Source organism: Chamaea fasciata, unplaced genomic scaffold (assembly GCF_029207755.1).
Source record: "Chamaea fasciata isolate MVZ Bird 193981 ecotype frontalis unplaced genomic scaffold, bChaFas1.0.hap1 SCAF_1, whole genome shotgun sequence".
Lineage (NCBI taxonomy): Eukaryota > Metazoa > Chordata > Aves > Passeriformes > Sylviidae > Chamaea > Chamaea fasciata.
Genome location: NW_027094086.1, coordinates 59,609,689 through 59,637,326, shown reverse-complemented (window position 1 = coordinate 59,637,326; position 27,638 = coordinate 59,609,689). Strand labels below are relative to the sequence as shown.

Sequence of the window (27,638 nt, the reverse complement as noted above, 5' to 3'; positions counted from 1 at the left end):
AGATCATTAATCACACATAGCTTACATTTTATGATTCGTGTATCCTTCATTACCAACTTTCCCCTCTCGCCGGCTGCCCCCCACCCCCACCCCTTCCCTTTATTCCGAGGGTTCTTGTAATATGCACTGGAAAGGGCAGTATTAAAAGCCTACCCCCCGCCCCAATTTTGTTCTCTTCTCATTGCCGGAGCCGTTCGCGTCCCAAGTGCAAGAGGGAGGGAGCGCGGCCGGTGCGCCCAAGAAGGGCCGAGCCGGGGGCGGGGGGCGACTCCGGCGGGGAGCTCGGAGCCGGGATGACCGGGGGCGATGGGGTTCTGCCGGCCCGGGGCGTCGAGATAACACCGTCCCTCCGTCAAAAGTGCTCCGTGTCAATTGTACGTCATCGCACATAACGAGACAAAGAAAGAAAGAAAGAAAAAAAAAAAAAAAGGAAAAAAAGAAGGAAAAAAAAAAAAGCTCCATCCACACCCTTGATGTCTAGTACCGAGGGTTAAATTAGGCTTCCCAGCCATAGACTAAACACACTCCCCTCGCCTGTGGCACACACAGATTTGGCGTGATTAAACCGACCTTCGCAAACAGGCAGGAAAACAAGAATTGAACTTTTCAGCCATAGGAGGGGGATGGGGCGGGGGGGGGGGGGGGGCTGTGGTTTTTTTTTTTGGTGTTGTTGTTTTTGGGGTTTTTTTGCTTGTTTTCTTTCTTTATTTTTTTTTCTTTCTATAGCCATATGGCAGATTGATTTGTTCGGAGGTCTTTCAACTTCCCCAGCGTGGCTGTTGAGCAGTATTCCTCTTTGATCTTGATTGAGGACTTTAATGTTGTTGTTTCTGCGCATTTCAATAGATCCATAAATATTTTACCAGTGGAATTCGCCCAAAAAAAAAGGAAGAAAAAGAAAAAAAAAGAAAAAAAAATAAAGTTTCTCATAGAAATGCATCTGGGGCAACTGCAGCCCGCACCTTTCGCAGCGGAGGAGGTACGTGGGAACCGGGGCGGCGGTGGGCAGAAGCACCGCTCCGCGCCCGTACAACGCGGCGCCCGCCTTCCGCCCCCTCCGCGCTCCCGCAGCGCCCGGGGCCGGCGGCACCCGCGCCCCAACTTTGCCCCGCGCAGACAATGGTCCCCGGCGTGTGCGTGCGGGCTCGGCACCGGCCAGACCAGCGCGGCCGCCGGGGGACGCGCGGCGACGGCGGCGGCGGCGGCGGGGCGGGCGGGGCGCGGCGGGCGCGGGCGCGGCGGGGGCGGTGCGCGGGCGCGGGGCGCGGCGGGGGCCGGCGGGGCCGCCCCCGCCCGCGCCAGTGGAGCCGCTCGGCGGATCATGTGCAGCGCGGCGCCGCTCGCATGCGGCGCGTGGTTTCACCTTCAGCGCGGCTCGGCGCGCCCTTCCCCGAACGCTGCCGCCGCCGGCCGCGCAGGAGGTGAGGGGCGGCGGGGCGCGGGAATGGCCCGGGGGGCGGGGGGTCCTCGGGCTGTGCCCCTGGGGGGAAAAAACCCCCACAACTTCGCGCATCTCCTCCGCGTATGGGGACTGTCCCCCCGGTCATCGGAGCAGCTCCAAAATGGTAACTTTGCGCTGTTCCGCGAGGAGGAGGTCGGGTTTGCTGCAGTGGTGGTGCCGGGGGGTGGGGGAGCCCTACGGGCTCGGGCAGCCTTTTGGCTTTGTACGCTCCGTCAGGGGCGTTGAGGGGGGCCGGATTGCGATATTAATCCATTACGAGACAAAGAACAAATTGCCGCACTTTAAAGTAAAAAGCTTCGGCTGAAGAAGGTGGGTGATGGGTCGTCGAGCCCCCAGTAGCCACTTCAGTTATTAACAGTGGTTGTTCCCCCCCCTTTCTCCCCCCACCCCCGCTAATACTGATCCAGCGTGTGCGTGAAATGCCCGATGTGGGGCTGTGTCCGTGTGTGTTCCCCCCTTGTTTGCGAGTCGCTCTCGGTTCCGTGGCGAGTCGGTCGCTGCGTGATCCCCGTTAGAGAAGTACACAGTTTATCAAAGGAAGTTGGGGGTGGGCGGGCAGAGAAAACAATTATTCACATATAGACAGCGAGGAGGACTCGGAGGACAATGTCTCCGTAGCGATTATTTCCAGAAGAGGAAAAATAGCCCGTTTGATGCGGGTGGGGTGGGGGAGGGAGGCAGGGAGTTTAATGTACATGTTTAAAAGAAACGGGGAGGGGGGGATCGAAAGGAGGGAAGGGAGAGAGATAGGGAGGGAGAGAAAAGAATAGAAATAATGCAGTTCCAGATATTTTCTGCTATAAAAGCTTTCCTCCTCCTCGTCCCTCCCTCCCCCCATTACTATCTTCGGTGATCATTAGCATAGCGCCGAGTCGCGATCCTAATGCGAATTAGGCACTTAGGCAAGTTGAGGAAAGTTTGGATGGGTAAACTTTTCAATGAGGCAAGAAGGTGGGGTGCTAAAACTGGCAGTACGTGTGGGGAGGCGTGTGGAGCATGACAGCCGGCCGTTGTTTTTCCCCTCAAACCAGCTAACCTCTGCAATTAACTACTGGAGACAAACCCTGTGTTTTAAGCCGAAAAGTGTCGGTTTGGAGTCAGCACCATTTATTAGGAGCGTTAATAAGCTCCCAGCAGTAGACAGGGGTCTTCTGGGGAATGCGCATTGTGTGTGCCCACAGCTTATCCTTTACAGTACCCCTATGGAAACGGAGGCGCTCGGGCACTGGACGTGCAAATATCATTTTGCTCGGACTATTTTCAAAACATTAATTCTGTTCTTTATTTAATCCAGATGCAGGGTTCCCCTCCCCCCCCCCCCCCCCCCCCATTTGCTGCCTTATTGTTGGTGTACATTTTCTGAAAAGGCGACTGGTGTAACCTGTGGAATTTGAAATGCAAATAAAAGCCTGTGGGAGTTGAGGCAGAACAAATCAGCATTTATAAAGTGAAAAAGATTTAATGTCTTTGAAACCACTGCGAGATTTTTTTTTTTTAATAAGAACTGAATCGTGACGTCAAGTCGTTTGGGCAAGATTTTTAGTTTTTTTTTTTAATGTCTGAAACGCGGGTATACGAAGTGCTTACAGGAAAAACAGATTACAAGATTAACATCTGTTAACATGATCGTTTATCTCCAGCCAAAAATAGGTCAGTCCTTTCTTAAGGAAACACGATTGCTGGGCGCATGATTAAATAATGAAATTAGGCTGATGAGTTCATAAATTAGTCGCTGTGTCGACGTGCGTTAGGATCCGACCTGTGATAAAAATATGTAATTCGCGGTCCGCCGGAGAGCGGTGCGGGGTCAAAGTCCCTTTTTGGGGAGAGGCGCAACTCTCTCGCCGCCTCCTCCTCCTCTTCCTCCTCCCCTCGCTCCCCATCGCCGGGCGCTCCTCCCCGCTCGCACCCAGCGTCTCCCCGGTTGGGGAGCCGAACTCTCCCGGCGAGCGGAGAAGTTTCCTCTGCGGGGAGGGACGCGGGGGCTGCTGTGGTGAGGGGGGGTTGGGGAATGGGGCCGGACCGACGCCGAGCCGAGCCCCCGCCCGCCGGCGGCCCCGCCTCGCCGGGGCGGCCCCGGCCCGGGGGCCCGCCCCCCGCCACCGCCCGGCCCGGCCCGGCCCCGCTCCGCTCGGCCCCGGGGTGTCGGGGCGCGGCGAGGTGGGACGAGGAGCCGCCGCCTTCCCGCGGTCTTACTGCTCCGTGCCCTGCCCTGCCCTGAGCGCAGCCCCCGCCCGGCCTCGTTACTGTTGTCCGCTCGCCGTTCCCCCCGCAGCGCTATTTTTTGGAAGTGGGTGCAAAAGCGCCTTTATGTAAAAGCTCCTAGGGCCTGGCAGGGCCATCGATATTTTGATTTCTGTGGGGTTTATTTTAATATTTTTATTATTTTGAGGGGGATTCACCGGTTTCTGGGGGTCTCTCCCCATAACTGGCGGCTGGGTGCCGTGCTCAGGTCCCACAAGCCCGCCCGGCAAAGGGCCGCTACGCTTTGGCCCCATGCCACAGACTTTATTTCATGCTTGCTGCACTAAATGAGTTAACAGCCAAAGGGTTTTTCATTAACTCGACTTGGCAACCGTGTATTTCGTTGGATTCTCCCCCCACAACTCCCCCCCCCCCAAAAAAAAAAAAAAAAAAACCCAAAAAGGGTAATTTTAAGCAAAAGCTGAGTGGCGTAACGTGGGTTGATTTTGATTTTGATTTTGATTTTGATTTTGATTTTGATTTGGGAGAGGGAGTCTTTTTCAAAATCTTCTGTCAGATTTCCCTTGTGTCTCCATCCCCGGGCATGGTGTGTGGGTGGGGTGATGGCCGAGAGTTTTATTTGCTGAGATGTGCTGTGTGTCCTGATTTTTGACCATTGCTTTCCAGCAGTGTTTTAAGGCCCTGTGTGTCCTGGACCCTGTGGCAGGGCAGTGGCCTTCCGCTGCCCCCCCTCAGCCCCGCGAGGGATACGTGGATGGGGTTGGGGGCAGTGTGTACATGTACATGCTGGGGAGCTGGATGCTGCATGCCGGGCAGGTGCATGCAGGGCTGGGAGGGGTGTTGTGACAGGTGGATAGGAGTGTGTGTGCGCAGATGCAGGGCAGGGATGGGGTATGTTGCATCGCTGCATGGGAGCCGGATGTATGTGCCTCTGTGTCCTGCCGTGTATGTGTGTGCATGGCACAATGAGGCTCACATGGCAGCGGGGTGGGGGAATGCTTCATGGAAGCAGGTGTGTGTGTGTGTGTGTGTGTGTGTGCTCATGCCCCCGTGTTCGTGGCTGTGTCCCGTGGGCAGGTATGGGTTGTAGTGCATGTGAGGCTTCTCTTCTGGGGCCCCCATGTGATGGCCCCCCAGGCTGGCTGCTGCCAGTGAGCAGAAAATAACTGCACTGTAAGAGGTGTGGGCTGTTTTGTGGGGGAGCAGTGCCAGGGAGTGGGGTGTTGGTGATGGGAGCAAAAGTTTCGTCTTGGCGGGGAGTATGTTGGTAGTTTTGCTCCAGTAGTTTTGTCTGTGGCAGCTGGCTGGGATGAGTTGTCTGTCAGTGAATGTTGTTGTTTTGTTTCTCTGCCAAAGTGTCCTTGCTTTTGTCACAGCAAGCCCACAATCATCAGGCCGGTCATCCGCAACTCTGTGCACCCCAACTTTGTTCCACCAGGGTGATTACAGTGGTTTTTGGAGCTTTCCCTCTGTTGAAGCTGGAAGCTGAAGTTGCATAGGAGCACCTGTGGTGTAATTAGTATCAAGGTAGGGATATTCTAGGAGACATCTTCAGTTTCACAAGGGTAGCTGCCATAGCCATCTTGAGCTCTGTATAATAAAGTCATTTTCGTGGGGCTCTGCACACCTTTATTGTCACAAGCACACCTTTACTAGGTCCTGGTGTAAAGTAGTTTTTAACTGTCACTAGAAGTTCTTGCGGGGTTTGTTTTCCAGCCTTTAGTTCCTATAAAACTGAGTGGTGTTGAAGTGACTCCTAGTTAGTGGTAAGTACTGGGGAGTCTGTGTGAACAATAGGGCGTTATAGCCCTCCCTCTAAATTGTTAGATTAATGTGCAAAGATAATGCTTACAGAAAGGAGAGAAAAAATAAAGCATCAGTGAGAATAACATTGTCCTAAGGAACGATCTAAAACATGTTTAAAGAGAGGAGTGGTCTTCGTTAGCGGGGCACCTGTCTGAGCTTAGCATGGCACCTATCTAAGCTCAGCACAGCTTTCTAAAGTTGTTCCAGACAAACTGGTATTAGTCCCTCCATGAATGTGAATGACTGTTTCTCTGCATCATAGAGAAGAGTTCACATCACTGGGGTGAAATCTGCCTACTGTTGCTTGCAAGTGACCTCAGTAACTCTGTCTGCCTAGAATGGAGCAACATTTTGTAGATTAAAGTTTTCCTATGGCAATGACTAATGTATTGACTTTAAAAATTAGGTTCCTTGTATGATTTTAAAATTGGTCATAGTACCATGCTGTCGCCAAGATTTAATAATAGCAATTATCAGTGCAGAAGTGTTCATTGAAGGGGTTGAAAATGATTGTGCCATTCTTCTGAATCTCTCTCTGTTGAACTGTTCCTCATTTTAGCAAAGGAAGATGTTTATGTCTTAACATCTTACAGATCGCCTTCAGAAGCTGAGCTATTGTATTCAGTTGACTGAAAAATGTATAACCTTTAAAATGTACCCTGCTGTGGGGTGCACACCAGAGGGTGCAGCCTGGAAGAGAATCCTCATAGAAATGGTGTAATTACCAGTTCTTGAGAACTTAGGGCAGTCTGTTTATTTGGACTTTTTTGTTAAGGTCTTTGTGTGCAGGTGACTTCAACAGTTACCTTTAGTTACCTATAACTATTATATTATTTCATATATATATAGTTATAATTACCAGTTAGTATCATCTGTCTGTAGTTACCTATAACTATAGTTATCTCTCGATTGTTGTCTGTGATTAAGATCTGATGAGTTTTATGCTGAGGTCCCATGTAATGAAGGGTATCTATATTTAGTATGATCCATAACCTGTCAGCTTTGAAAGGTCTTCCGTGAAGACTTCAGTTTGTGCCAGGAACTTCCAGGACTTCTCTGGGATTACATGCAGTATGCAGAGTGATCCAGTGCATAAGCTTTTGTGGAGACCAGTGATGAAGTCTGTATGTATGTACTTAAACTGGAAGTCTGGGTTTGGATATATACTGTTTCTTAAAGTCATCAAAATAGAAATCTGAAATGCAAAGTGATTGCATTTTGCAGGAAACAACTTGTCCAAGCTTGCAAATTTCACAAGAAAAGTGCCTGTTTAAGTTTTTGAGACACGAAGTATGAGTTTGTAGATACATATCTTTCTAGACTGAATGGGCACTGGATTTCTGCACAGAAAGGAGAAGTGCACTTACAACTATTTTTCACAGCTATGTGGTGTTCTTTAGTTGGATAAGACCATGTACAAGCATCCCAAAAATTGACTTGTTGCTTGTGAATCCACTGCTGACCCATAATAAGCAGCCTTTCCACTCCCATTGACTACTAGAAGTTGCATGAAGGTGATTCTGGGTGGAATTACAGTTTCTATATGCATATCTGAAATCCTTAATTATATTGGCAGTTAATCAACTAAAACTTAATGTGGTTTTTTTTTTTTTTTTCCTCTAGCCATAAACTTAATCCAGATACCTAATCACAGTGTGGAGAAAACAAAACAAAACAATAAAAAAAACCCCAAAAAACCAACCAAACAAAAAAAAACCGCAGCAGGAAAAAAAGTCACATTTATTTGATTAGATATCTGCAATATAAATATTTGAAACTTGAAGCAACATTGCTTTTTCAAAGCAGACATCTTACATGCTGCAAATATTTATACACTTCAATGCTAGGATAAAGCTGTTCTGACTCAGGCACTGAAGGCAAAATTCTGTTTTTCACTTACCCACTGTAACTGCACAGAAACTCTGTACAGTACTTGGGAGTTAGAACAACTTAACAGATAGCAATATTTCTTGGTTATCAATTCTATGTTAAAAGTAAATGAAACTTCCTTTCCTTTTCCAGCAGTAACGATTCTAATAAATATTAGGTTAGTGAGCCCACAATAAAACTTGCGAGTGGATTGTGGTCCAGGTAGTTAACGCCACCACGGCTTTCGTTAGGATGATGACTTCATTACAAATGTTTACTTTCATTACCTAACTGTTAGTCAGCAAATGTTTGGTCTCTTGATCTGCTGAACCTGCTTTGCCATTTGAAGCCAGCAGCTCTCTTTTTTTTTGGCGTGATGATTACTCAAGGCTGGTTGCTCATTTTTTGATGTTGTTTACATCCTTGGTTATCTGCAGAGGCCCATCAGCGTTGTTACACGCTTGGTGTTAGCAGTTTCTCCTTGCATTCCTGAAACTGCATTAGAGCAGCAGCGCTTGTGCGAATGAATGCGGGGCATTAAGCGTGTGTTCCGAGATTAAATTAGTGTGCGGACGGACAGAACTTGCATCTCATAAGTTGCTACCAAACTGTTTACTGCCTAATGAATTCTAGCAGGTCTCATAGCAGTAGCACACATCTGCTGTAAGATAAGCTGCTTATTTGCCACTACCAAGTTGTGAGCTAACACTGCACATAGTGTCCATGAAATGTCCCAGGAACACCAGGGCAGGGGCTGCTGAAGACTCTGATCTGTAAACTGTTTCAAGTCATGGCTTGAACAGAGGCTCTTTTTTGTGGATTCAAGACTGCTTATCTTCTGAGGAGTACTTAAAATTCATTTTTGCTAACCTTTCGTTTAAGTGATTGCTTATGGAAAAGAATTAAATTTTTATCATCAGGATATTGTGTCTCTTAACGCTTGTTCAACAAAATCCACATTTCATTATGGGCTGCTGCAGAAGCTGTAGGCCTGGCATTACTGTTGTACCGTTGTGGTAAACCCAAGGTAACTTTAGTAGGGTGACTCTGAATTTATAGCACTGGATGTGGGGATGAATTTAGCACACAGCACTTAGCTCCTAATTAAAGCTTATAGTATTACATTCGTAATCAGGGCACTCTTAGAATCTCTAAGATATTACTTTTTCCTTTGTCTACTCTTCTCCCTTTTCTTTCATGCCATCTCACTGTGTGGTGTTGGAAGCTTGCTTCTCCATGTTGGGACTGTCATATTTATGTCCCAAAGGAAATGTTTTCCAGCAGAGTGCTCCAAATTGCAAAGTAGAAGAATTTTGTGGCTCCCTAAATCTTTAAGGCCAGTTTCTAAAATAATCTAGCTTCTAATCTTCTTTTCAAAGTAAAATAAAAACTACAAAGCATATGTAATTACAATTTGTACCTATTTTTAGACTCCTAAAATGTTTCATTTATAGTATAATGATAAAAACAAATAGCACAGAGGCTAGACAGACAATTTTCAAACCAATAGCATCCACTTCAGCTACCCTGTGTGTGTTTCATACGTGTTTCCTTTGGTTCTTTTTTTTTTTTTTTTTTTTTTTTTTTTTTTTTTTTTTTTTTTTTTTGTTCTTTTTTGGCTGGGAGTGTACCGAAACTGTATATGTCTCAGTACATGCTGGGGGTTGCAGAGAAAACGAGAGCTCTGTCTGCCGGGCAGGTCCTGTTGTGAGTGTTTGCTGAAAACCGGATCGGATGTCATTGAGTTTTAACGTACTGCACACACACACAGACACACACGCACGCATGCTTTGCTTTTCCGGCAGGTATAATAAAGGAAGAACGGTGAGTTGGCTCGTCACTATTTTTACACTGCATAGAAATGCTTGTGTTAGCTTATTATGGGGATAAAGCTGACTGAATAGTAATTTTTCCTTGTCTTTTTTAAAAAGATGGTGAGCAGGGAAGTGGTGTTAGTTTTCAGTAAAGAAAGAGGAAGAGAAGCTGGTGGAAATTGAGGTGTTCTAGTCACAATTGTAGCCTAATTTTAAAATGGTCACGTTTACTTATTTAAAAATAGATTTGGGAATGAAATTAGCCACGTTCTTTGTTTTTAAGAGGGTAACATGTGTGCACTCACCATATGGTAGCATTTAACCCATATTGTATGAGCTGACAAGAAGTCACATTTATTCTCTGATTTATTTCAGTGTTTCAGAATGTTCTTTTTCTGAAATCTTGTACAATGAAAGATGCATTTAGGATTGTGCAATGTAATTGTCTGTAGCTGTTTTGCCTCATTGTTGCAGTGATACCAGGTTCATGAGTAAGCAATATTTTTCCCTTCTGAAATAATTTCCTTAAGAAATAGTCATTCTCTGAATGTTGAAATGGTTTGCGGGAAGAGTTATGAACAATAGCCAGTGACACGGTGTGTTGTAAAGGATTGCGGGGCGAGGTGTTACAGTCTCTGCTGGCTGAAACTAGAGCTGCTTCTTTGATGGTTGAGTATGTGCTTGCAAAGTCTTTCTCTCCTTCCCGCACCCCCCCCCGCCGTCCACCAGTCTTTACACAGGGTTGCTTAGTTGTCTATTTTAATGGATGCATTCTGGCTTCCTTTGTGGTAGACTCTGAGGCACCTGTATTGGTGGGCTGGTACCTGTATTGGCAGCCACAAGTATGATAAAACTGTGAATCAGGCGACTTAAGTACTGACTTAAACTATGCAATTAGGGAAATAAGATATCTTATTTTCCCTTTGGATTTGGATTTCCTTGGGAGTTGTATTATTAGGCTTTCTTTGCCCTCTGCCATCCTATCTGTGCACATCTTCGGGGTTTCTGGAGATGAGGCTCTACTGCAAAGTCCCAAAGTGTGCAGTAAATAGGAGTTAGCCCCATACGGTGCTTTGCGTGAGAACTTTGAAAAGTCGGTGGCACTCCTCACTGAGGTACCAGTTGCTCACCATCTGTCTCCTAAAGTAATTTCTTTTAACCTTGGGACTCTAAAATGTTTCAACAAGGTTATTCATGTGTTTGTATGAAGTGTCTGTAAGTGTACCAAAAAACTGCTAAGCTTCTAATTTCAATGTGGTGTTTGAATTCTAATGTATACCAGTTAGGAATGGCTGACGATGTAATTTATAGAGGTTGAAAGGAGCATTAAACACCACCCTTCCAACACTAAATACAGCTTTTCCTCCTGTGTGTAGCTGCTTGTGTGAAACCAAGGGTCTGTCTTCCAGATTGTTGTGCTACCATGTTGATACACCCTTGGTTAAACTACCAGGCTCGTGTATTATCACATCAGTCCCTTTGCAACATCCTGTGTGTAACTGTACCTTTAGCTGATTAACACAATGCTTTCTTGGTACTGTTTTTGATGGCCCTGTGAATGCTTATTTTAAGACCTTCTTTAAAGGAGTGTTTTCATCACTAAAGAGAAGAGCTGTATGAAATCTATAAATACCTACTTTAATTAGATTCGCTCTGTTTGTCTCTTTTTTCTTTCCCTCCAGATAAATTTTACCTTAGTAATGAATGCTGTGATCTTCAATGCATAATTTATATTGACATTAATAATGATAGTTGGAGAATATTTTAATGCCAGTTTGAGAAAACATGACAATTTATGTTGATAACCTTGGTCCCATTAAATTAGAACAGATTTTAGTAGAGAGCTGTGACTATCAGTGGTATGATGAAATAACCCACTTCTTTTCATTGTGGCTAGCATATTGGAGAGTTCATTTTATCATGAGCGGTACATACCAGGTGTCAAGTGACATGCCAGACACACAGCTTTGCTTCTGAATGACTCTTTCCAATTAGAAAGTAATGGCTTTAACGGGATCAACCAAGTAATCGGAGTCTGTCAGTTCTCCAGTGCCAGGAGGTGTGTATTTGCAAATGTTATTTATTTATCTGCTTTTTAATGAGTTGCAAAATTGTTGGTATCCTTGAGTAAATTTGGGGGGTGGTGGAAATACTACGTGGAAATTGTGGGATTAATGGTTTAGCAGTTGGGATTAAAAATAGTCTCAGCAAATTACCCTGTTGATACTGAAGCCAGAATCTGTTAATGGGGTTAGAAGCAGATTGGTTTATCGGTCATTTATTTTCTAGGTTGATTAGGGATTATAGGTTGCCATCACAAAAGTAAGCAGTGCAAAAGGCGAGGATTGCTAATATTTCACTTCAATGTTTTATGCATTTAGGAGGGTGTCTGGAGCTCCAAGAGTTTCTAGATTGTGGGTAGCTTCTCCCCTCAGATTCTTATATTGGGAAGTAGATGTCTAAGGAGGCTGGGTATTGTAAAGGGGTGGTTTGGCTTGTTAAAAGTCTAAAAAATGGTACAAAACAGTAATCTGTGGAATTCATGCATGCCACTCAGAAAATTTTAAATGCCTGCTGCTGAATTGCCTATTGTTGTGTCTCCTGTTTCAGTGCAGAACCCAGGGCATTTCGTACTCACAACAATGTATATGATGTGCAGTCTATGCTATAGACTGATGGCTTTTGTGTGTCCTGTTCTAACCTGCAAACAAGCTGTGTGTACCTCTGCATAACAAAATCCTTTAATTGCCACCTGTTTATTGCAGATCACACACACGTCTCTGAGCTAGGAATAGAGTTGCAAACCAGAACATCCCCTCTGAGTCCTCAAAGAAAGATAACACCCATGATGGAACCCTTTAGATGCTACTGTTTCCTTCTGCTATCTAGTTCTGGAGATGCTGTGACTTCCACACTCTTTGCTACCTTGTCCTGATGTACAGCTTGAAGTAACATAGTGACATTTATTTTGCTTTTCAATACTTGCTAAGTCAAATGCAATGAAAAAGAGAGTGAACATTTCTGCAACTTTTTAGCTAGATGTGGAGCACTGCACAAGATTGGTGGAGAGACCCATAATTGTTTTTGTGTTCTTGGCTCTGACAGAAGATAAGGGAGAGAACAAGTAGTTCAAGAATGCTGACTTGGTTTGTTTGAGGAGTGGAAGATGCAAGCTTAAAAGGAATCCTCTGGGGACTGGCTGATCTGGCAGGCCAGCAAAAGGGAAGGAAATGGGGACCTTGAGATGTAAGAGATCAAGCTAATTCCTTACCCTTCTGAAGACTAGGTATTCTTCTGTTCTAGCAGAAAGTTTGTCCAGTCTTCGTGCAGGTTCTAAGACTGATACAAAGATCAAGACTTGTATCACCAGACTGGAGAGGAAGACAGTTACCTGCTTAGTGGGGCTCTACTGTGAGTTTTGTCCTCCTGGAGTATGGGAGAGTGAGCATAATGGACTTGGTGAACGATGAGCAGCTAAGGGCAGTGACAGGGTCAAGAAATTTGTCTGAGTTTTGGTTCAAGTCTTCTCTCCTGCAGTTCAGTTTGCACATCAGTGCAGGTTACTCTGGAGTGTGTAGGGAGCCTGAAGCTGTCCTGCTGGCTCAGTGGGATTGGGAGTGCTGCCCTCTGCATTGGTACTTCTTCTGTACAGGAGAAAAACCTCATCGCTTGGTACAGTCTCTGTCATCTGTGATTCCATGGAAGAAAAACACTATATTTTAAACTAAACTCTCTTCAACATGAAAGAAAAAGGACAAGATGATGAGAGTTGAGAGTCTGGCATCTAAAAACATGCTAGACATGAGACAGATTTTTGTTTTCCTAAAGACCCAGTTTATTCTGTTTTATTCATTGTATTTTACACCTTGAAGAAGATAACAGTATTTGAAGGGCTAAAATCTCACTTTCTCATTCTAATACACAAAGTGAAGTTTTGAACTTGAATCTTCTTTTAGAAAGAAAATATCTATGTAGGTATAGCAGTATGTGAATGTAGGAAAATAGATTTGTGGACAAATAATAAAAATGCTCTTCACACAGTCCTCCCTGTTTTCCTCCCGTGCTGTTAGGGTCTAATGGATTTTGCCTAGCATAACTCAATTCTTGTGGAATCTTAGAGCAGCTCTGTGAAGTTTATTGAAGACCAAGTAACCAGAATTACTCCTTGTGTAATTCCACCCACAAGTAAGGTGATTACACTTTGTGTTGGGGATAGTGGAGCTATGCCAATACGAACTGGTTCACTTGTAAAGATCTGTCAGCCGTTTCATGTCTGGCATCAGTGTCTGTCTCTTTGCTCAGAAGTGATGAAGAGCTGGTGCAGGCAGCAGGCACAGCAGAAGCTGGAGGAGAAGAAAACAGGGTGTGATGAGCTGAACACGGCCTTAAAGGAAAAAGACTGTAACAAGATCATACAGAAATAAGGAGGAGGAAATGGGTGTTTGGTGGAGCTGTGGGTGTCCAGGAAGACTGTTGAAGGTGGAGAACTATCTCCTGTACCTAGGAGTTTCTGTAGGTGGATGTCTTTCTTTCATCAGAAATCACCATGACAGGAATCTGTAGTTATCTGAGTTAAGGCACTAAAAGAATCATTGCTCTTTGGTGATGCTTTTCTTCATGAGTGGTGAGACTGAGGTGGTGTCCAGAGCTCCCCTGGTCATGATGTCCCTGTACAGTGTTGCTGGGTGTCGCTGTCTGGGATGCGTTAATGGGGTCTGACTGAGATTTGTTTTATTTCCTGTGGCACTGCTCTGCTGGCTGGTCTCTGCCATCCTGCAGCAGCACCAGAATGAGATGGGGTGTGTGCAGAACTGTGTAGGAGCAGGATATGGGAGATGCCTGGTGTTTTGTCTGGTGCCTAGCATGGGAAGTTCTGCTTAATCACAAGGAGCCCTGGGAGAAATTAGAGTGGTGGTGGTTATGGAGAGGAGAGCAGAAGAAGAGGAGGAGGTTGGCCAAGCACGTGTGTTTGCATGTGTGTGAGGTAAACTGAATTTTTCTTCTGTGTAATTTCTTGAAGGGACTTAAGACTTGGTTCTACTGCACAAATCACCGTTTATTGTAGACCCCTTTTCTGGCTCTTGTCCCCCAGGTGTACTTTGCTCTGCGGTCCCTTTTACCCGGCTGTTGCGCACTTCTGAACTTGAGCTGGTGTCAGCACTCAAAACTTGAAGGTGGCAGAGACTTGGAATGAGTGGGTGGATGTAGCATGCTGAGCATGAGAGTTTTTGGAGAAGGAATAGGAAGTGAAGCAGGTTTGTGTTCAGAATGAGAATGGGAGTGATCCAGGTGTTGCAAGGGGCCCGTGAGAAGGATGAAGCTATGCTGAAAAACCAGGCTGTTGGCACAGAGGGGTTGGGAGGATGTCAGGCACGATGTTAACAGCCACCGAAGACTGATTAATTTATAGCACTGGTAGCAAACTTCCTTAAAAAAATAAATTGCTGTTAATGAATAGAATTTGTTAGGACTAGCTGGGTTTGTGAAAGATGCATGTTCAGATCAGGAAAAACAGCCATGTAAAGGTGAAGCACTTGGGAAGTCTGTTGTTCATTCCCTGTCTTTTCTGTGACTACTGTCATGAATCTGTCCTGAAAGCACGTTTTCTAGACATGGCTTTTACTGCTACAGCCTTAACTCTGATGACTTTTTCAAAGAATGTGATGGGCATTATGTTTCTGCTCTCTTAAAAAGAAGTAGTAGCTTTATGTTTTTAGCATTATAAAGGAGATAAAATGAGGACTTGAAACAGTTCCCTTTTCCAGGCTTCTGTAGCTCTGATCAGTTCCTTCTGCTAACAATCATCCTCTGCATCAAACCACAACTTGATGGTCAGGTAAAGGTGCGTGGGAACACAGCACACATCTGTTTTCATCTGACACAAAGTCAGCGGTTTAGGCTTACAGAAGATTATGATTTATCAAGAGAGTATAATTATAAGCTGTTGTCATGTGGTGGCACCCAGTAGCAGTGGTGATGTGTTGCTGCTGTTCTGGGATGTGTACAAACACACAGTAAGTTCCAGGACTTGATTGTATCTCCTCTGTGTACATGTGGTTGTATGGGTCCATTAAGGGGTCATTAAAGTTCTCCAAAGCATATCTGCTGTCAAATTAAATGCTAATAAATGTCTGTTGATTATCACAGTCCTCTTCACAATAATAAGTTATTAGAATTGAATTTACTGTGCATTTTACTACAGTGTGGGGAAGCCAACTTTGGTATTTGATCCTCATCTGTCATTTGAATGTGTATGCATAATACAAGGCAAAAATTTGGCCACAGTCTTCCAGGTACTGAAGGCTGCCTGAGTGGTGATACTGTGGAATTGTCGTCTGCTCTCCTTGAAACTCACCTGTTTTCTGTGCGGAAACTGGTCTTGCCCCAGGCTGGAAAACAGCACCATGAGGTTCTGGTTCTGTATCACACCATGGGTGCCTGCATCCTGGGTCATTCCAGAAATCAACCTGCCAGCTACCTGAAAAATATTAGGATGGTTCGTTAGTCCTCTCTCTTTGTGTCCATTACAGAGGGGTAGAAGGGAAAAGTCTCGTAAGAGATCAGGGACCAAGGAGGAAAAGGTTTAGCATGCCATATAGCATGGGTATAATAATGTATAATATACAATATATATATAAAATAATAATGTATAACATATATATAATAATAATGTATAATAATATACAGCTCTCTTCCCTGGGGAAAAGTATTGTGTATGGAATTCTCTTTCATTGCAAAGATACTTTCCTTTTGCAAACAGCAGCAACAGCTTTCTGGTTTTGGTAATTCAGCCTATTAGTAAGAGCTGTGTGGCATAGTAAATATGCACAGATATGAAGCTTACTTTTATGTATTTCCTGAGCAGTGCAACTGGCAGTGAAGTGGTGCCACATCCCATGGACACGTAAATGGCATGGTAATTTTGTTCTAGACAGTGGTCAGAAAATGATACATAGTCCATCACTTTAGGACATTGCATCAGCTTGACCCCAGAGGTTAAACCTTGGTCAGTTACTGTGCATTTTGGTGGGATTTCTCCAGTAACTTCGGTCATGTTCGTTTAAATATGTTAGACTAGAGCTTGGCATTAGGTGTGCTGAATATGCGCTGTGGCATAGAAAGTGGAGCAAGCAGGGTGACAGGGAACTGGGCTGGCAGAAAGAGGTGGCATTGGTGTCTGTTTTGTGCCTTTTGAATACTTTTTTTCAGCCCTGTATTCCCTGAGTCATGTTAATCCTGGTATCGGCAGGTACCGCCTACGCCCAGTTTATTTCTACCTTGAGGCCATGACATAGGGTCATTATCTCACTTTCTGACTGCTTTTCTCTGTAAGCCATATTGCCTTGTAGGTTGATGATGAATTCATGGCTTTTAGGGAGTCATGTCTGCTCCTGTGCATGTGCACACACACACATCCCCACTACAAAATAGCAACTTCAAAGCCCTCACTGGGTAATCTTCACTGACATCAGTGAGCACTTCTTACTCATCTGAGGAGCCTCGCTGACTTGAGGCACTTTCTCTTGAGTAGGAGTTTGCCAGTGTTAGCAATGGCCCAGCCTGGCCCGGGAGGGTGATGGTATATGACTCAGTTACCCTCAGTTAGTTTGGCATTGCCTGGGCACAGGCACATACACACACATGCACAGAGAAAAAAAAAGAAAAAAAAAGTGTTGGTATTACCTGGCCAGTATTTGAAAAAAAGAAATGGTTAGTTTTGTGTCTGTTGTTGATGCTGTTTAAAGTCACGCGAACAGAACACCAGCAGCCCTGTAGGTTCAAGTGCCTCCTTGGCTACACATAATGATGTGGAACATTCTGTGTTTATGGCAGCGCAACGTGATGTGCTTCTGTCCCCTTGCCTCCTTCGTGATGCTCCTCAACGCTTTGCCATCTCCACTCACTGATGTGAAGAGTTCAGAGGTGTAGGCCAGGTCAGTTTGGTTCTCTCTTTATACAGGACATAGACCTGCATGCTCTGAATATATTTGTTCAAACAACAGGTCAGTTGTTAACAGAAAATGGTACGTGCCTTACTGGGTACTGGGACAGTGAAGGCAATATTGTCATGATGATGGCTTTAGAAACAGAGATTGTTTTCTGTAGTTCCTCAAGTATGACAGAAGACACCTAGCTAAGTATTGTTAAAAAAGGTACTTGCTAAAATACTGGTAAGTGTATGATGAACTTAATGCAAAGATAACAATGCAGTTTAATAGAGTGGCTTTAGAATCCTGTTGTCATACATTATTTCTGCTTCTCTTGTCTTGGTAAAGAGCAGATTTTTTTTCCTTCTCCTATTTCCAGTTTTGCACAAGTAGGTTATCTGTAGTCCTCCATAGTTTTGAGGTCATATATTAACACCTTAGTATTAACCCTTGCAAGTCAGTGTTGTTTTTTTGTAGTATAAACATAGTATTTGCCTATACATGTGGAAACAAAAGTCTGAGATTTATTTTAAAGCTTTAAGGGTGGATGTGTGATGTTGGCAAGAAGCAGAGTGTACCCTAAGGCATCCTTATGTTGCCAGTTGGGATTTAAAGCTTTTATACTAGTAAATTTTATTGTCTAGGTTAAAAGCCAAATTCATTCAACCAAATTAATCTCTGGTTCTTTTCCAGTGTGGCAGAGTTTAACCAGGGACAAGTGTAGCTGTTTGGTTAAACATTTAAAGATGCTGTTGATTTGGTATTTTCTTTACTAATATTAGAGTGAGCTCAAAATAAAAAGAGATTTTGAAGTTTTTGCATGGGGCTGCCATGCTGCCAATAATAAAATGGATATTTATTTATTTATTTAATCAACATGCATGCCATGAGTACAAAGCTTGTAATTTAACACTCCTCCTTGGTCTGGCAGGCTGATCCCTATAGGCAGATGTTGGTCACTTGGAAATCTGTTGAACTGACTGTAAAGATTTGATCATGTGGGTCAGTCTGTACAAATCGGGGTTTAGTTTCAGAGACAACGATTCACTATTGCCTAATTTTGGAGCTCAAATAACTGCTTTGCTATCAGTGCTTCTTTTCGAAGTGTTCCTAACTAGGGTGTAAAAGCAGGTAGTTCATGTTAAATGACCGGAGAAACAGTTTGTCTACTGCATGAAGCCACTGTGTTTATGTATCAGTGTAATGTGTGTAATCCCTCCACAAGTTTATGCATTCAGTGTCCTGGAAGTGTCAGACATCCACAGTGCCCCCGAGCACTAGATTTAGCATTTGATGCTCAGATGTAGTTTTCAGATCTATAAAGTGTCTTCATCCTTACAGCTCCCTACTGGCTGTGTTTTTCAAGATGTTGAGGCACTTAGTACTCTTCCCAAGTCAGCTGTGATTTATGCTCAGTCAGAGAGGACTGAGGCAGCCCATTGAAGTAACCCTAAGGGGAGCTGTCATCATCAGGATGATTAAAAAGCCTCGTTGGGCATATGATGCAATACCAGTGTGCAGGATAGCCCTGCTGCTGGTCAGGGGCTCCGGCCCCAGCTGATGCTTCTGCCAAGGTACCTGAAGCATGGCAGAGCCTCAGGTGCGACGCCAGAAACAGAAGGAGCAGGCAGGAATGGTTGTTCCTGTGGATTTTCCTCTTAACAGTGTGGAGAATGTGAAAGAAGGTTTAGGAAGGCTAGAATGCTAACTTGCATAAACGGAAAACAGCTTAATAAATGCAGTGCTGACGTAGCATAGGTGAGATCTTGTTGCTTGGTTGCTCCACATGCCCCATTGTGACAGCTGGGGCGGTTGAATAGGGTAGCACGTTTCCTCTCCCCTCTACAAGTTTTCATGTTGCAGCTCCTATATGGATGTCTTCTGGCCAAAAACTTCTCTCAGGCATCACTTTAGGAAGCATGTTTTGACACTGCCTGCTTGCATATGTGCTTTAGAGGGAGTCACTGCAAAGACAGCTCTTCCCTTGTGTGTGGTTGAAAGGTTACAAAGCAAAGAAGTCAGTGAGAATTATTTAGTTTTCCTTTGAAAAAAACCAAACCCTAACTCTTCCTCATTAAAATTGCATGAATTTAACAAAAATGTATATCAGCATTGGATGTATCTGGGAGGAGATGATTAGTTTTGATATGAAACATTGAGTTTAGAACACTCCAGATAAAGGATATGATACTGCAAGTATAAAAGGTTTAGGGTAAACCAAGATGGTATTTTAACTTGGTTGTTGTTGTTTTTAAATTATTTTAAGCACATCAGTATATGCACCTGGGGGCAGAGATGGCCCTTCATTGTAACTGTTTATGAAGCGGTGACTTTAACAAGAAATTCTGACGTGAGTGGGTTCCTCAGCCTGCTGTACCCCTTAACCCTGCCTTCAGAGGAAAGGTTTGGTATGGAGTGGCTGATTCAGTATTGAGAGGTGTGGATTTCTGATTTTTTTTTTTTAATTTAATCCATGTGCTTTTTTTTCTTTTTGTTTGTTTTTTGTTTTGTGATTGTGACACTGACATAGGTGAAAACCAGGTCTGCTGAGAAACATAATTAACACACTGGATGTCCTATGTAACTTTGCCAGGGTGAGGAGGAAGGGATTTGGTTGGGATGTAGCAATTGGCAAGTGTGCTGAAGTGTGGTAAGACCAACTGGATGCAGTCACTGGGGTGCAGTCAGTTTTGATTGTCCTGTGCTTAGTTACTCTTCCTGTGGTTGCTGATAGGTGAGGCATCCTGCAGTGTAGCAGGCATCTGCATGTTTGAGCCAGGTCATACAGTACCTGATCTTATGGATTTAATAATCTGGGGTGGTTGCACAGCATAACAAAAAGAGTTTGCATCCTACTTCAGATTAAGATGTGTCTCTTAAAGCAGGGGGATTAAGATATAATTACTCTGTATTTATATAACAATTGCTTGTGGTGTAAGTGAGGTAGTTTATATAAACTTTTCTTTAGGATTGTTTTTGTTACTATGAATGAAGAGTTGGTTTATTTTTCTTTTAATTAAAATTTGAAGGTAAGATAAGCTATTTTTTCCCCTGCACGTAAGATATAACCACTGCAGTGGTGCAGATTGCAACAAAGGTGGTGTTGCTTTTTGTAGATTCAACATCATGGAGGTTCTGCCTTGTGCTGGATGGGTCTCTTCTTCTTTTAAGGCCAACGGGCCAGACTTCTTGAGCAGCAGAATCTCACAAGAAAGAGCTCCTGTCTCTTGTGTTGTGGTGTCTGTCTTTGTCATAGTGGCCGTGCAGTGGAGGACAGAGCCCTGGTGGAGGGGTAGGGGTGGAAGAGGTGGAGACATGAGGGCAGGGATATAGCCTGGAGGTGTTGGCTCACCTCCGTGGGATCGTTGAGACATTTTTGTTTGAGTTGGGGAGTGCTTTGAAGTCCTCTGATGGAAAGCCCGCCGCCTTGCCTCTGTCTTTGCTTTCAGGTGGGTAGGTTTTCTACCTACACTTTACCAGAAGTGTAGGTTTAGCTGCCTGTGCTTTACAAGAACAAAATGTTTCCTGTGGCAGACAGAAGTCGCATGCAGAAACTCATGTTTGATTTCTCAATTCTGAGTCTCTCTGTTCTTACAAAAGAATGGTTTTGCTGCATTTTTTCATTCGACTTACGAAGTTTTAAAGGAAAAGATTCAAACTGTGCTGTTCAAGACCATGTAAAGTATTTAAGTCATTGTCTTGGCCAGCAGAGAAGACCTGGGGGAGCTGTGAGGTCAAAAGGAAGAGAAAACAGAAGTTTAATTGTTCAATTAAAAATGCTGGTGCAGATTAAGGAACCTGTAGCATTTTTATGCCAAAACTCAAACAGCAGTTTCAGTTCATCTGTTGACTGACACAATCATTGCAGCATCAGTTGCAGCATCTGAGTAACTGTGAAGAAATACCTGAGTATCCTCTGGTTACTGATGGTGTCCTGGTGACCTCATGCAATTATGTGTGTTTTCTCCCACTGGTGCCTGAACACACACCGCTGCCGGGGCTTTCTTCTATCCACAGTGGACAGGAGCAAGCACTGGGCTTCTGTGCTGCTGCTTATCCTGGATTGAAACTGTTGTTGCCTCCTCTTGGTACATGGAAGCACATTCCTGAATGCTGAATGCTGGCATCTTACTCTTCAGGGTTGAAGGCAGCCCTGTTGACCTTGGGATTGTGAAAGTTGCTATCCTAGTGGGTTTTATGGGGTTTCCTTCTTCTGCTTCTGTTTGTTTTTCAGTAATTGAAACTTGCCCCTGTTCGAATTTGGAGAGTGAAATTTTAATTGCTAAATAAAACTTTAGTTATTTGTATAAATTATAAGGAAATCAGTCAGCAGCTTTGTGTTTCTTACTGTTCTAGTTATGCTTACTAGGAAACTTTAAGGAAATACATGAAGCTGTCAAGGCTGCAAAAGCAAGAGAGTCTTGTTCTTGAAGAGAAGAGACTTGGATAGCTCATAAAATCGCAGCCTTTGGGTGCTGCAGAGAAGTAAATTGAAGTCATTATGACATTATGGCAGAGAGTGTCTGATCTGCCAAACTGTCAGTGTTTGATGGACATGGTATCTACTGACATGATGTTGCATGAGTGCCAGCCAGTTTCTCTTTCTGTCAGCGCAGTGTTGATACTGCCAAGTGCCTGTTACTCCCTCGAACTGCTGCACGTGTAGAAAAAGCTGCTGATCAATACTATAAAAGGGCAGTTTATGTTTGGTGATTATCAAATGCGTATTGATCTGTCTTTTGGTTATGGGTGTGTAATGTTAGGAAATCAGTGATTGAGACGGTTGAAGTATTGGTAACAGATAATTTCTCTAAATTACAGCATAAACATTTGCAACACTTAATAACTTGCCAGATAAATATAGTTTCCTGACAGCTTTCCAGCATCAGTTTCATTTGGGAACTGAGTCACTAATGCCCTGAAGTTTAGGAGGAAAAAATTGAAAGTATCAGGAAATTGCTTTTTTAAATGTTTGGTGTGTGTTTGTTTGTTTGTTTGTTTGTTTAACATAGCACAAAGTGAGCATACCAAAGAAATGATCTTACCACCCTGCTATGACTAAGTGCTTCCAAAATGAGTCTGGAAGCAGGTTCTAAAAGTGGAGATGCAGCAGAAACAAAGGTGAAAGTTGAAAGAGCAAATGCCAGTGTTATGCAAGACAGCAGATGAGAAATGATTCAATAATGGTTACAAGCATTCGTACGAAGGGAGGAAAACCCACCCTGATTCTCACTTAACAATATTGATTCCACACGTGAAAAATGAACAGCAGTTTATTGCATCCAAGTTCTAGAGGATGCTCTCCGCAGATCTGGGGAGAGGTATGACAGAAGGGTTTTTGCTATGTGCTTAGACAACAAAGTAATTCGGCAAGGATTAAAGGACTTCTCAGGTGAAGTCATCCTCTCTTTAATGCTTATGGAGAACGCACTGTCATCTCATAGTCTTGGCTGAATATATTTTGGAGAGTTAAGGGTATTTCTGCCACTGTATGAGTGACTGTTCAAAAGAAGATCAAAGCTCCAGTCTTTTACTGGCATTCTCTCATAGAAAGGGCGTGTGCTTTGTATTTTACTGTGTCATAATTTCTAGGGGTTTGGTTTTTTTTTTTTGTTTGTTTGGGTTTTTTTTTTTTTTTCTTGTTTTTATGTGTGTGATAGTTTGTCATCTCTAGTACAATGCACAAATTAGTTATTCAGGTAAAAACTGTAAAATCTGGATGACCTAATTATAGATTTCTTAATTTGCACTCCTGTGTCCTGTTATTAAGTATTCCCTTACTCAGAAGAGCTGAGTGCTTGGAAATCCCATTGCACTCAACGGGAAATACAATAATAAGCATTTTGAAAAGCAGGCTTTCCTTGTTAAGCACTTAAACATGATGGTTTGTAGAGATACCGAGATACGAAAATTCTTTACCTAAATTAGTAACCTAGTTGGTATTTCCAGAACTAATGAAGTGTTTGAAAAGTATTTACACATGATTTGGGAAATTTCAGGTTTAATTTCAAATAATTCTTAATCTCGTAGGTATTTTTGCCTAGAGCAGATTATGTATTTTAAGTACTGTCTTTTTGGAAGAAATCTTCAAGTTTCACAGTGAAATCTCTGGTTTTGTTTTTTGTTAAATGTACTGTGTCATGATTCTACTCACATGCAGAAGTTATGAGTGGTTTTGAAAATAAGAGTAGCCCCTCTGGCCTTAAGCAGATTACTTATGTGTGTGAAGTTACTCAGTTGCATAAGTGTTTGCAGAACTGGAGGTTGTATAAAGTTTCAGTTAATGGCTTAAATTTCTTTTTGTTCCATTCTTAATAACTTTATTTTTAAGATGTCTGAAAAGCCAGTATTTACAGCACAGCTCACTCTCTGCATTTGGTTTCAGAAAGGAAAATCATTTTAGGTCAGCTTCTGTTCATGTAGAAGGAAAAAAATGGATGTGGAAATAGAACGGATTTTGGTTTTATATATGTTTCATCAGTGATACAATGGATTCATTCATGAACCTTTAGTAAGATGTATTTGATATTTTTCCTTTCATTGTAAAACATAGGTGCAAGTTTTCCTGGAGAATTAACGACACAAAAGCCTTAATTTAGAGTTATAAGTACAAAATGATGACTTTACCATTTGGAGCAGTTTAATGGTTTTATGTGGAATGAGAAGACAGATGAGGCTTTCTCAAATGCAGGTGTCTTTAGGACACTGTGAATAATGTGCAAGAGATAATTTTGTTCAGGCAATGTACAACAAAACATGGAAACGATAAGACTACAGATTTTAGGAAGCTGTATTCATGAATGAGCAGTTTTAAATACATCCTGAAATAGTTCCATACTATTGGACGTGCTGTGAAGCTCAGGACATCCTAGATTTCCTCAGACAATATAAAGTACTTCTTGTTATTTTATTCTAAGCAGGGTTCACTGTGTCCTTTAATGTAGTTGTTCTGGGTAATACCTGGAAATTCAATGATTTCAAACCATTCAGACTAAACCTTTTAGTTTGCTCTGCAGACAAATTGGGGCATTTTCAAAGTGGGAGTTAAAGCCTACTAAACTCCCATTCACTAAAGGGTAGACCAAAAAGTACTTCCCTCAATAACACACAATATAACCTCCCTCCCTCTACTTTTCCCCACTTCCTCCTGTGTGCTAGAGACTTTTTTCCTTTCTAGCTATGCATTCTGGAGCACTTATCACTAAATTATCTGATTAACTCTTGCTTTAAAAAGCCAACGAGGAGACTTACAAAAAGCATAGCTAAAGTTTTAAAGGAACCTCCATAACACTCTTTCTTAGACTTTTCAGCTGCTTTGAAAATTTCAGTTTATGCCTCTTTCATTGTCTGCCTATATTGTGCATCTGTGCACGTGCAAGTATATAAAATGTACTGTATGGTAAAACTGGCTAAACATCTGTTTCAAATTAAATGTAGTAATTGAGGAAAGATTGCTTTAGGCTCAGGTTATTTCACCAGTATTCTACATTGAACTTCTATTCAAACCCAGTATTGGCTGTTCAGTCTGTGGAGTTGGCGTGAGGCTTGAGTGAAAGGAAGCATCTTCATGTGGCTGGGTGCCAGAATGAGCTGACTTCTCAAGGACATTTGACCTGTGGAACTCACTATACCAAGATATTATCAGAGGAAAACATTACAGCTCAGGCTAGCTGATGGAGGGGTTATGACGCATGACTTTTGGCATAAGAGGGCTACTCAGAGCAAGAGGTCAAGAAGACATGTTTTTCAAAGAAGGATGCTTTTGCCTACTTCTAAATCACTTTGTGCCCTCTGAAGTTGAGGAACTGGTGTCATATCGTACTGCTTTTCTTAAGATGAAGGGTGGCTCTGGTTTTAGAAAAAGTATTTTTTTTTCATCTGAATCACTGCTATAGTGGCTCAAATTTTAAGGAAATGTCCTCATGATTGTGCATGCTTTTGATACCAGATATGAACAGTGTCTGTCACAAAAGGGAATTTTTTGTGATAAAATTGATTAAACAAACCCAAAAAAAACCCCCAAAAAACCCAAACCATTGCAAGTGTTAAGCTTAAAGTCAGCCATAGTAAATCCACAGAGTGCTTGCAATGTCAGTGAAACGACACTAAATTGTATGACAAGGAATGGTGACCTGGCAGCACTTGCGCTTCATTATCCGCAGAAGTTTTGTACAAGAGGTTCCAATTCATGTTAGAAACCAACAGTGTAGTATTAGGAAAGCTACACGCTACTGTGGTCTGCAATTTATATATCATGTGCTTCACTTAAGATTAGCTTTATTAAATCAGCTACTGCTTGCAGATCTGCTCCAGCAAGACCAAATCTGAGGTTTAAAAAAAAACTTTTTCTTTCCCTCATTGATGAAACAAGCAGAAGCAGACAGACTTGCTGCATGTTGCTTCTCCATTCATGGAAAAGATGAATTCAGAACTATTAAGCCAGTGTAAATTTCCTGTTGAAATTGCTGGATTTTTTTGTTGCCCAAAACTGGAATTCAAATGAAGCAAGAACCAGCTATTTCTTTCTGACCCTGACACATGTTTGCTTTTCTTGGCCAGCTGGAAAAATGTTAGAACAAACTTCATGGCAAGACACTAAGAGGATAATTAAAACCTTACATGTAGTTTTTCAGCTGTTGGTTGTGTTTCTTTAGAGAATTGATTCAAATAATTATAGATAAAAATAAGTGTAACACTAGCAGAAAATCTGCCTGTGGATGCTGGAATTAAGGGTTGAAAGACTGATTTTTTTTGCACATTTTTTGATTGATTATTGATGATTGTGGTAACTCTCCCTGGAAAGGTTTTATTGTGCTGAATGAATGTGACCAACTTTTGACTTCAGCCTTTGTTATGTAAGGTATTTTAAATGAGGAGCACCTTTGGTGCTCAGCAGCTGCATTTCTTCCTTTAGTGCTTTCATCAGTGCAGAACAAGAACAATAACGTGGAGATAATTATAAAATGCAGAGATGTTGTTTCACTTACTTGCTCAATAGGCCAGAGACTTGGGAATATGAACCAGTGAAGCAATACGCATTCTTCTAATAAGGATGCATTTACAAATTAAATAGCTTTTAAATTTGATATTTCTGTGCTGTGCTAAAGATATGTTGTGTTTCTATGCCTTGGAGTTTTGTATGTTCATGTCAGGGGATTATCAGAGTAGTTTAAATATTTTGGGTTGCAGATCCCTTATAAGGGAGTGCAACATGGTACAAGAGGTGTTGGTTCAGTTATGCTTTTGGTTTATTTGATGTGTATGGAAACATAGTTCTCAGTTTTGTGAAAAACACCGCTCTAATAATATCAGTACAAAATGTGGGTCGTTTCTCCAAGCCCCACGCTGTGCAGTTAAACCTGAGCTGGGCTATGAATTGCTCTTTTTTTGCAATACAAGCGCGAGCTCCATATTGGCATAGCTCACCCCTGTAATTAGCTGCTGCCGCACAGGCGTGGTGGCCAAGGGTACAAACTATTGCATGCACATCTCTGGATCTGCATGTGTTGTTTTCATTTACAATGTTAATGTAGATGACAAACATTATTAATATGGGGTAATTAAAGTATGCTTCTGTAACTTTCTGACATCTCTGCAGTTTGTTTTATTTTAGGCTGCAGGAAGCATTATGAACTCTGAAAAAGCTGTAAAGAGATATTAATGGAAGTTACTCAAAAGAATTTGAGATTTAAATGTGAAAATTACTGCTCTTTCTCTTATTTAGAAATTAACATATATTTCATGACTTCTAAGCTACTTTGGTCAAGGGCTTATATAGATTCTGGGTTAGGAGAAATACTTCAAAATAAAAGTTGGGATGAAGGTTGAAAATAGATGAGTCCAACTCTTCTTAATGATTTAAAGTTGTTACTCAGTTAAGTTAGACCTTGCTGCACTGGTACGCAACTGGCCATTACTTTCTTTTGGCAGGATTTCCCTAACAGTTTGCCTTCATAATAGCTACCAACTGACTCTTAGAAAATGAAATTTCATTTGATGGCATTTATAAAACGATGGCCGTATTGTTGCTGATTAAGATCAAATCCTTGTTAGCTGCAAAATTTCTAAAGATGAGCTTCACTGTTTCTGACAGAGAAACTATTGGTTTTGCAGTGAAAGCTGTGAAGTTTGGTGTGTGTGCAAATATGCTGATAATGTCCTCTCCTCATAGTAGCATGCCCTTTACTCAAAAAGTCTGTGTACTGAATACCCTTTAAATCTTACTGACATCTTTTTAATATGTCTTTGTTTAGGATTTAGAAAATCCCTCTCATTAGTTACTAAAGTTTATTAAGTTGATTTTTGTTCCTTTCTGTTGGCTGCAAGATAATTGCTGTGACTTGATCACTCAAGTTCATTCGTTGGAGGCAAAGGAGGATGGCTCTGGAGCCTCGTGTAGGCAGCCGTGGTAGTGTCTAGTTTGTAGCAAGGCAGGTGTCTGTGTTCCTGACAGCCTGTGCAGTAGGAAGTGGTGACACACAAACAGAGCAGGTAGCAGAGTGGGAGATGTGTGTGTTCTTAGAGCTTTGTTTCTGTAGTTCCAGGGAATCAGCA

General features: G+C 42.7%; 1 protein-coding gene across 2 annotated transcripts in view; it reads left to right on the top strand.

Moving 5' to 3' along the window:
• The first annotated feature begins 1,353 nt into the window (after positions 1-1,353).
• Positions 1,354-27,638, top strand: part of ZNF516 (zinc finger protein 516) — a 99,407-nt gene continuing 73,122 nt past the window's right edge. Inside the window, exon 1 of one of the 2 annotated variants that reach the window (XM_066184531.1) lies at positions 1,354-1,421. The gene's annotated coding sequence lies outside the window, so the exon portion shown is untranslated. Of the gene's footprint in view, positions 1,422-1,525; positions 1,566-27,638 lie in introns of those variants that run through there. The other variant, XM_066184536.1, reaches the window with a different exon arrangement.